The 10,905-nt window shown below is 34.5% G+C and overlaps 1 long non-coding RNA gene across 1 annotated transcript in view; it reads left to right on the top strand.

The window, feature by feature from the left end:
* Positions 1–8,674: 8,674 nt before the first annotated feature.
* Positions 8,675–10,905, top strand: part of LOC135789323 (uncharacterized) — a 36,232-nt gene continuing 34,001 nt past the window's right edge. Inside the window, exon 1 of the long non-coding RNA XR_010547529.1 lies at positions 8,675–9,289. This is a non-coding gene — a long non-coding RNA (uncharacterized lncRNA). The remainder of the gene's footprint in view (positions 9,290–10,905) is intronic.

Below are 10,905 nucleotides of genomic sequence, written 5' to 3'. Positions count from 1 at the left end.
ATATAGTTAATGTAACATTTTAATTGGCCGCAGCGCTGGTTGCTGCGCCCATAAATCAAAAATCATTGTCACAGACTCGCGCGCTGGTCGAGAGGCGCGAGGAAAACAATAAAATCCTAACCATCTCAGCACGCGCACGCGCACTGCGCGCACGGCGACGTAATGAAGAGGTCAAGACCTTTTTCGAATCGAAAGCACACGAAAGTTCAGCGCACGAACAATCACGGAGGTGTTTATTGGTTTTGGTTAACTACATCCGAACAGGCACGATTGTAAAATCTTCAAATTTAAATTGAAACACAATTGTGCTGTGTCACGGCGCGATGTGTACTCATACCTATGTGTGGTTGCATATACTAATTTAAACGACAAATTAAAATATAGAAATATTTAGCTTGGAACAAAGTTGTGTCGTGTCACGACGCTGTGTGTAAGTGTGGTTGCATATATATTTCTATGACAAAATAAAACGTCAAAACAAAATTTAACTTAACGCCGTGTGAGGGCGCTGTAGTACCGTGTGTGCGGGGTGTATGTGCGGTTGCATATATTTCCATTTGACAAATTGAAACGTAAGAAGCTAGAAATATCTTAATTTGTAATTCCGCGTGATGGTTATCGAACCCCGGCGCAACCTAACCTCTCCACCTTTCTGCCATCCGTCATTCGGCGAATCAAGCAAACGAGTCGAGTCGCGTTGGCGACACTCAATCTTTCACACTGACTATAGAAGTCTATTACATTATAACGCGGACTTTCATATCTAAGTAATAATAGTAATAGTAATAATAATAATAATCGTAAAGTGTACGAGGAAGAGAGCCGGCTTTGTGTGTGGAATATGGCTGGTCATGTGCGCGACTGTGCGACTCCTGCGACTCCTGCGTGTGTGCGTCGCACAAAACGCGCTTTGAATATTTGATTGAGTGCATTATCGTGGATTATGCACGGTAGCACTAAGCATGACTATTTGTCATTGATTCGTGTAGGTCGTGTAAGGTCTACATGGCTACTACATAATTTTTAAATTGCGTAATTTTAATAAGAAATTACATTAGCTTCAAATATTTTTTTAATTTTACTGAGACATATTAATAAATTCTTAACATTAATAATATAAATAACATATTTTATTACAGGTAAGTATAATGTAATATAATAGGGGAAGGTAGCATAATTTGGACCAGCACCTAAGTTGGACCACCACGATATCCGCGGACTGTTGAAGTTTATGCAAAAATTGACTGGCCCCTTGTTTTACTCGTATTTATAAACAATTGATGCAACTATTTGGGTTAAAACTTGCCGCGTGTGTGCGTCGTAATAACAACTTCGTGTATCATTGATTATCAAATCTATTATAACGACGTAAGTGCAAGAGCTGTCAAGCCGTTAAAACGTTAGTTTTACCGATTATTATTTTATCATCAGAAAGTTTCTTTATTTATCTATAATTTATAGTATTAATTTTGAGAGGTTATGTTATATTAAGATTGTCGTTGATCATTAAATATAAATTCTTCAAGTTGCCGAAGTTGGACCGTAGACAGGCACCGGGGTTTTAACAGGGAAAACGTATATCATTTTTTCGACCTCCTAGAAAAGCTTGTGGACGAGCACAAATCTTCGAAATGATCCACTGAATGAAATGCCGCACTTTGGTTTATACAAAATGTGCTTGTGTTACTGCTAAAACTAAAATTTACTATTGTGTCAATTGCCGTTAAAAAAGCATGGTCCAATTTAGGAAACCGCGCGGTCCAATTTAGGAAACCGGTTTCTTAATTTGGACCAAAAACACAATTTTTTTAAATTGAAATTTGAGGGGTATAAATATAATTTTTACTTAAATCAAAAATATCATTTTGTTGGTAAGCCTTGTGAGTTACTTTTCCGCTACTTAATTTTTATTGACAGTTTATATGTGGCTCTATAAATCAAAAAATATAAAAATGGTCCAAATATGGCTACTTTCCCCTACAATATAATATAATATAATATTATAAAAATATTTAAAGTACTTACGTATGTATTTTCATCGTGGTTGCACCAAATTTTACTTATTTCTCAATCAATCTTAAATTACAAGCTACACGCTATTGTTCGTAAAATGTGATTAATCTTTAACAAATTGCCATTTAAATGATAGCTCATTCAACGTGATACGACGAGAAATACCGGAGTTATCATGCGGTAAAGTTAACAAAACAAAAGTGTTGATTTTTAACCTCAAAATACATTTTTGCGCTTGCATTTACCTAAATTAAGAACATTTAGAATAAAAAAATTATATTTTAGATAATTATTTATGCACTTAAGTCAAATTATTTATTTTTCTTAAATTTAATCGGAGTTATGATGATTTTTTTCTGTAAAATCTGAAATTTTACTTTTTTTTTACTATAAAATTCAAATTATAATTTATAAGCTATTGTTCTTAAAATACGATTAATCTTAAGGAAATTGTCTTTAGAATGATATCTTATTCAAGCTGATATGTTGAGAAATACCTGAGTTATCATGCGTCAAAACTAACAGAACAAAAGTATTGATTTTTGACCTAAAAACAATTTTTTTCATTAGAATTAACATAAATTATAAATATTTTATATATACAATATATATTTTAACAAAATATCTACATAATAAAAAAAGAATAATTTATTTTTCTCAAATAGCACCTGAGTTATGGCGATTTTCATCTCATACCTAAAATTTTACATTTTTCACAATAAAATTTAAATTACAATCGACAAGCTATTGTTCTTAAAACATGATTAATCTTTAATAAATTGCCTTTTAAATGCTACCTCAATTCACCTGATATGCTGAAAAATACCTAAGTTAGGGGAGAGTAGCCATATTTGGACCATTTTTATATTTTTTGATTTATAGAGCCACATATAAACTGTCAATAAAAATTAAGTAGCGGAAAAGTAACTCACAAGGCTTACCAACAAAATGATATTTTTGGTTTAAGTAAAAATTATATTTATACCCCTCAAATTTCAATTTAAAAAAATTGTGTTTTTGGTCCAAATTAAGAAACCGGTTTCCTAAATTGGACCGCGCGGTTTCCTAAATTGGACCATGCTTTTTTAACGGCAATTGACACAATAGTAAATTTTAGTTTTAGCAGAAACACAAGTACATTTTGTATAAACCAAAGTGCGGCATTTCATACAGTGGATCATTTCGAAGATTTGTGCTCGTCCACAAGCTTTTCTAGGAGGTCGAAAAAATGATATACGTTTTCCCTGTTAAAACCCCGGTGCCTGTCTTCGGTCCAACTTGGGCAACTTGAAGAATTTATATTTAATGATCAACGACAATCTTAATATAACATAACCTCTCAAAATTAATACTATAAATTATAGGTAAATAAAGAAGCTTTCTGATGATAATATAATAATCAGTAAAACTAACGTTTAAACGGCTTGACAGCTCTTGCACTTACGTCGTTATAATAGATTTGATTATCAATGATACACGAAGTTGTTGTCACGACGAAAGCACGCGGCAAGTTTTAACCCAAATAGTTGCATTAATTGTTTATAAATACGAGTAAAACGAGGGGCCAGTCTATTTTTGCACAAACTTCAACAGTCCGCGGATATCGTGGTGGTCCAACTTAGGCGCTGGTCCAAATTAGGCTACCTTCCCCTATCATGCGACGAAGTTAACAAAACAGCATTTCCCACTTTTAAGCTCAAAACAACTTTGGCATTTTCACAAACCATTTAAAAACAACAATACCTACACATTTCTCCTTCACGTGATTTATACACTAATAAATTTCCTTTTTAATTGCCTCATAATCAATTCCCAGTGACTTTAATTAACAAAGTTATATCAAATTAAACTTGTACAACTTTCAACACACAATTATAATTAAAAAATGACTTAATTTGTTTTGCAATTTTATTTAAACTACATACATCAAAATAAAGAAGTATTTAATATAATTTGCTGATTTAATTGTTAATTTATTGAAATCATTTGAAATTATGTAAATGCAACTTGATTATTTAATTACATATCAATAATAATGTGCAACATCATCACACCTTCAAGCCATCAAAACACACTTTATAAGCAATCTATAAACATCATCATCATCAAAGTCAAGGCGAAATCAGAACAAACGCTTTGTTCGTCGTATTTATTCAGTGCTACCATCAATTTTCCTTCATTCATGTTTTGACACTGATTTTTTTTTATTTCCATCACACATAATTGAATAACATTATAATGAACGCATTCAATTTCAGAATATAAGTTGACATAAGTGAGGTTATGCATACATGGCAATACTAATCATAACCTAAAATGGTCACTTAATTAATTAACTTGTAATTTTATGACGTGACTTAACAAATTTCGAAACTTTCAAGTCTTTTACTCGGTTGTGTTTAGATAAACGCGTGAAATATTGTAAAACGTGTAAAAGTCATGATGAATGATGGTGCCCAGGCAGGTATAAACATGTTTGAGAATATATTCTGGATAATAATAAGATATCTTCATATATAGCAGCGAGACGCGCTGGGTCTATGGGTCTGTGGAGGTCGTGAATGAGCCTAATCATTATTAAATATTGTCGAGGTAATCTAATATATCGAGGGAGCTGGTAGCCTGTTTATAACAGCTGAATGGCGCGCGACGGGAGGCGACACCTCCATTGGGAACCGGCGAGCGCGCAGACGCGATACGATCTACCCACGGGCATTCGAATCTTCTCAGAGAATAAAAATAAAAATCAAAATAACAAAAATGCATACAATACGGATAGATAAATTAATTTTATGCTTATACTAGCTTTTGGCTGCGACTTTGTCATGGTAGTGTTTAATAAAAATGTAATTTGTTTTTACTCTCTTGTTCTAGACATAGTATGTGTTAATTCTATCAATAAGATGCGCAATTTTATTTTAAAGAAATTAATTAAATTAAGAATTGCTAATAATGCACTTCAGCGCGCCATCTCGGATTCAACTATTTAACTATAACTATGATTGAATCCCAATGCCAACTTTTATCCTATAGAAAAGGACTGTTTTAGGGTTTACACGGCAATTATTCGAATTTTTCTCGCTGTAAAAACCATCCTGGGACTTTAACAAACATTTTAAAAAAATACTTGGCCAAATTGGTTTAGGCGTTGTTGAGTTATACGCTTACCAACATATTTGGCGATTTATTTTTATATTATTGATTTAATACCTTTTAATTCTCCATTTCAAATATTTTAGTACATATTCTGCTATTGGAGAAGGATTCATATGCAAGAAATAATTGATTATCAAAATCTGTGCAGTTGTTCTTGAGTTATAAGTTGTGTAACTAACTTTTTTTATATATTTTATAGATTTGTGATATTATAAAGTTGAATTTCATGTTTTGTAATTTTTAAATAATTTTGCGATTTATTTTTATATTAAACTAGTTAACCGGGCAAACGTTGTTTTGCCATATAAATTATTTCTAGTTTCTAGATAAATTTTAGTGTAGACAAAAAGTAACTTACTTACCTATTATAAAAAATAGGGGTTGGTGATAAGAAACCAAAAATTTAGGGTGGTATGTATATTTTAATGCCACATTAAAAGAACAAAAACAAAAAATTTCGACCAAAATTTAAAAAAAATTAAGGGTGAACAACCCTTATCACTTAGAGATATGAAGTTACCGATTCTCAGACCTACTGAATACGCATATAAAAATTTTCTTTGAGCGGGATGAAAAATGATTAAATTACTAAAGTGGCTATAAAGAAATAGGGGTTGGTGATAAAAAACTAAAAATTTAGGGTTGTATGTATTTTTTAATTCCACATTATAAAAAAAAATAAAAACAAAAGAATTTGTCCAAAAATTTAAAAAAAAGTTAAGGGTGAACAACCCTTATCACTTAGGGGTATGAAAAATAGATGTTAGCCGATTCTCAGACCTACTGAATACGCATATAAAATTTGGTAAAAATCGGTAAAGCCGTTTCGGAGGAGTATGGAAACAAACACTGTGACACGTAAATTTTATATATATAGATAACGCCACCTTGCGTTTGGTGTGTTTTGAGTTGCCTATGTATAGTTTAGGTTATGTTAATTAAAGTTTCCCGAGATATCGAATTACAGAGAATGCGCTGGCGAGAATATAATATAGCAATAACCAAGTGGTGCGGCTGTGGTTGCAGCGAAGGAGAGAAATTTATACAATCGCGATGTCACGCCGCGCGAACGCTGAAATAATATCTGATTGAAACGAGTTGATGGTTCAATTGTCGCGTCCATAAAGCGCAATTAAATAAAACACACCGGAGCGCATATCGCATACTCGCATGGCTATAGAAATATATACGCATTCAACCACCTTGCACATGCAAATCAGAAATCGCACAATGCGCGCGCGCACACATCGACGATTTCCATAAAGCGCACCACACGGACGAATGAGGAATGAGAGATGTCGGTAGGAATTGTGCGATTTGTTCGAGCCAAATGCGCGAGTATCGCGGGAACAGAGTGAAAGATCTGTTTCCATAAGCACACAAGGTGAAATCGAGCTTTCCGGACCTCGCTGCATCATAAATCCGAATGTTTTACGCGACCAAAATGAATTTCAAATGCGAATTGTACACAATAGTTTTTCGCCCACTGACTAAATATGCATCTGAGCGATGGGAAAATATTGATATTTTCAATTTTTGGTCATAACTTTTAAGCCGAAATTATTAAACATAGTTTCGTGCTTGATAGCTCATTGTTCGATTATTTTAATATCGCATTGCAAACCAAAAATAACACAATGTAATAAACCCGCGCTGACGACAACCATTGTTGGCATAATTATGCGATGGCTGTGTTTGGGCGCAAAATGACTTTATTTAGAATAACAAATCGAGCGCAATTTCTCGAACAACGCGCGCCCATCACGTTAAAAATAAACGCCGAACACGAGTAATTTGATCGTGAAGTTTATTTTATCAACAATTTTAAGATTACGCTGTGATTCATTTAATTATTCCGCATCAGCCTTCATATCAAGATGGATGCATTAAGATAAGTGCGCTCGGCGTCGCCGGCTATCTGTTTAAGCGCGACGTAAACGTAATAACGTAATTTAAATAACGTGACGTGGCGCGATTCGCCATTGTGCCATTACGTATGCGCATTATTGACAGCGCGCGAGTTTGGATTAATTAATAATTTTCGTATTTTGTGCACGAGTCACGTCGCACACCGATGGTAATTAACTGATTATGACTGACAGCTAGGCAAATATAGCCAAACAATGAGGTTAAGTTTAAAAAAAACCGCATCAGGAGCAAAAAATAAAAATTTACAAACAAATTTCGCGTGGTAATAAAGTGGACCGGCCTCCTGCTGCATTCACGTCAAATATTTCATGCTGAAATGAAAGAAACCAACAAGCAAATGAATAATAAACAAAAAACTAATAAAAAATTATAAATTTTCAAATATTTACTAATTTAACACGTTTTCAACTGAATTTTTCTTTGTTTTTTATTGTTAACATTAAAATATTAACATTTAAGTTTAAAATTTTAATATTTTGAGTCCGGTTCTGGAAAATTTGAACCTTAGTTGGTTTAAACCGGCTAAATAGCTGAACGAAGCGGGCTATTACATATTAACAAACCACTTTTGTGTATATTAACATTAAACCTGTCAGAAGAGACACTGTATAATTGGTTAGCCACGGAACAGCAGGTAATAAACCATCTCCGGGTGATGGGTGCCGCGCTAACAAGCTGCACGCTCGATCGCAAGCCGAGGACCCAACCAACAACTCTTCGGCGCGTTGCACGAGATGACCAGAGATCACATCCGAGCTGCATTGATTTTTATACCCATGTTCAAGCCTCACCTACAGGTAGATACATTTTATTATTGGTTTTAAGCATTTACACAACACACTGTATATTTAATTATAAATCAAGTGCTATATCAATTCGAAAGGTGTATCTTTTCATCTTCATTAAACACCCGCGATTTGGTTTTTATTTTTATGTTTGGTTTTTGCAACTTGATGATCTTTGGTGTATTTTGGGTTGCGTATGTTACGCTGAAGACTGAATTGATGTGCACTGGTTATTTTTATTTGGATTTAGTTCTTATTTTGAAACTTGATGTTTTTTAGTGTATTTTGGGTTGCGTCTATTAGGCTGAAGTTATGCACTGGTTATTTTAGATGTTTTTAGCTTTTATTTTACAACTTGATGTTTTTGATGTATTTTTGGTTGCCTATGTTACGCTGAAGATGTATATGTGTTGCACTGGTTATTTTTAATTGAATTATCGTATAACGTATTAATATCTCATAATAAGAATATTATAATCTTAATCCCGTGTAAGGTTAAATTATGTGCGCCGAAGGAAAAGAGCGCGACGATGATTATTCAAAGGCGTTGGCATCGTGCGCGTCATGGCATGAACGCCGGACGCTAATAAGCAATTTTCCGTAGTCGTTGTTCTCATTGTTGCGTTTGACGTGCATCGTGTTTATTTATACTAATAGCCGAGCGCGCGCGCACGCCTGGCGCGCCGGCGATCCACGCCGTATTTACATACAATTATCATATTTTAAACTTGATTAAAAACTCTTCAAATCTCCTGACATCTTCATTCTCGCCTCGGCCCGTCGGCGCGCGCAGCGTGCGCGGGGAAACAATCTCGCTACATCAACAATACGTATCTATAATATCTTTGACCTGTGTCAACTTTATCATGTTGTTTCGTTCGACTGTTTCATGCAGAGTTTTATGTTTTTAAAATGTTCAGTTTCACGTTGATGCTAAAAATAGACGCACGCGGTGAAATTAGCTAGCAACGGTTGCTATGTTAGACGTTTCTATGGCAACGCGTAACAAAGTCACGTGATGCACACTCGGGTACTACACACGCACAGTCGTTTAGAGTGTGGTTTAAGTTCACCACTACAGCAGCAATGTTAGCTGTTGTGCTACACACTCAGAGTTGTTCAGAGTGAGTTTTGAATTCACCACTACAGCTACAGCAGTAATGTTAGCCGTTGCTATGACAACGCATAACAAAGTCACGTGATGCACATACGTGTGCAACACACTCACAGTCGTTCAGAGTGTGTTTTAAGTTCACCACTACATCAGCAATGTTACCCGTTGCTATGACAACGCGTAACAAAGTCACGTGATGCACATTTGTGTGCTACACACTCACAGTCCACGCCGTTCAGAGTGTGTGCCGAGTTCACCACTACAGCAGCAACTTCCACTCCTGTGATAAAATGTAAGTGTATATTTTTATATCTAAACAAACACAGTTAATTATCCAGCTAATTAATTAAAACATGTTTGAGCACGTTGAGGCTTGATCTCTGGATGTATTCAGCGCAATAAATACGATATCATATTGAATGGCTTAGTAATTAATTACCGGAGTCGCGCCGTCGTGGATAACTGTAACGCGCATAAATGCGCGCCCGTAACCACACGCCTCACATCCGACATGACACATTAGCAATATTAGCATATTAAATTATTAATATTTCAAAAGCGATTAGGCGCGCAGATTGTGTGAGCCTGCGGTCGCTGGAATAAGTGGATGATATAATGACTCTTCGACTTCCTCGACTGTGGACATATCAAGCGGCTAGACGCGGATTAAATGAGATTCAAATTAGATTACACAAAGATATTATACATGTTTTAAATTGTTGATTTTTGTGTTTAATATTTTAAAAAATGAAAAGAAAAATAGTGTTTCTACCTGTTGGGGTCGTAGCATATGTTCCAAGGGCGTTTTGGAGCAGGCTGATTCTTGGAACAACTTATATCATACTAATTAAAGGTTTTCAACTGCTTTGGACACACCTACAATAATTTTTCAACGTTTAGCCTAAACCACCCAAACTTAACCTTGAAATCACTAGCGTAACCAATAAAAAACTCAAAGTTTAACGAAATTAAATTAAAATTTTGTTACGCCACTGATGTTTTAAGGTTATATTCAACATTATACAATAGTTTAGGATTTATGAGAGGCGTGATGTGTTCACATCTATTTTTAATAGTCTCAAGAAGTTTTCATTTCGGAAACATAAATATTAGAAAGAGAAGCGCCGGTGTTTTTTTATTCTTTATTTTTTTAAATGATCCGAGTTCGTTTTAATGGTTTTATAATATAGGTGTATCTAATTTCGAAGCAGATTTGAGACGCTTTTCACTAAAACGATAATTAACGAAATGTTAATTACGCACCTTTCGCCACACTGGATTTTATATGAAACGAAATGATCTATAAACAACAGATAGAGAAAATATATTAAGTTATAATGAGTTTTTCTGCGTTTGCAGAAAGCGTTGTGTACCTACAACACACCTGGTGATTGTGTTAATCGTCCAATTAAGACGACCCAACGATTTTTTATTTCGTGTTAAACTTTCTTGTTTTCTGGTTTCGACATTCTTTTGTCTTTTATTTCGCTGCATCTTTAAATTGGAGAATCACCATTGGGAATGCTTGAAATTTTTTTCGGTGGTACAGGTGCGAGACGCTTATCTTATCGACGTTGTCCTCTCGTGTACGTTGCACGGTTCCTAATGGTCGAACACGCGTAAATTAAATCGTTGCGAGTTATTTTACGAGCAGAACGCGCTCGAAACGCGCACCTTTTAGTCACAACAAATTATATCTACTGATAAGATAATTTCTTTCATTGTACCATTAAAAATTACCTTTCTTTTGGGGTGTTTTCTTGTCCTTATGCATAAAAATCTAATTTTCTGCATTAAAAAATTTATTATTCTAAAATATCTACTTGAAAAAATAAAAATAAAACAAATACCACATACATATTTATCGTTCATGAATCATTGGCATTCCGAACACCAGACACTCACCAT

This window comes from Atheta coriaria, unplaced genomic scaffold (genome assembly GCF_025399875.1).
Source record: "Atheta coriaria isolate IRGN ID8LTWV9N9 unplaced genomic scaffold, Caltech_Dcor_3.1 hic_scaffold_3_pilon, whole genome shotgun sequence".
NCBI classification, from domain to species: domain Eukaryota; kingdom Metazoa; phylum Arthropoda; class Insecta; order Coleoptera; family Staphylinidae; genus Dalotia; species Dalotia coriaria.
This window is presented reverse-complemented; position numbering and strand designations above follow the sequence as displayed.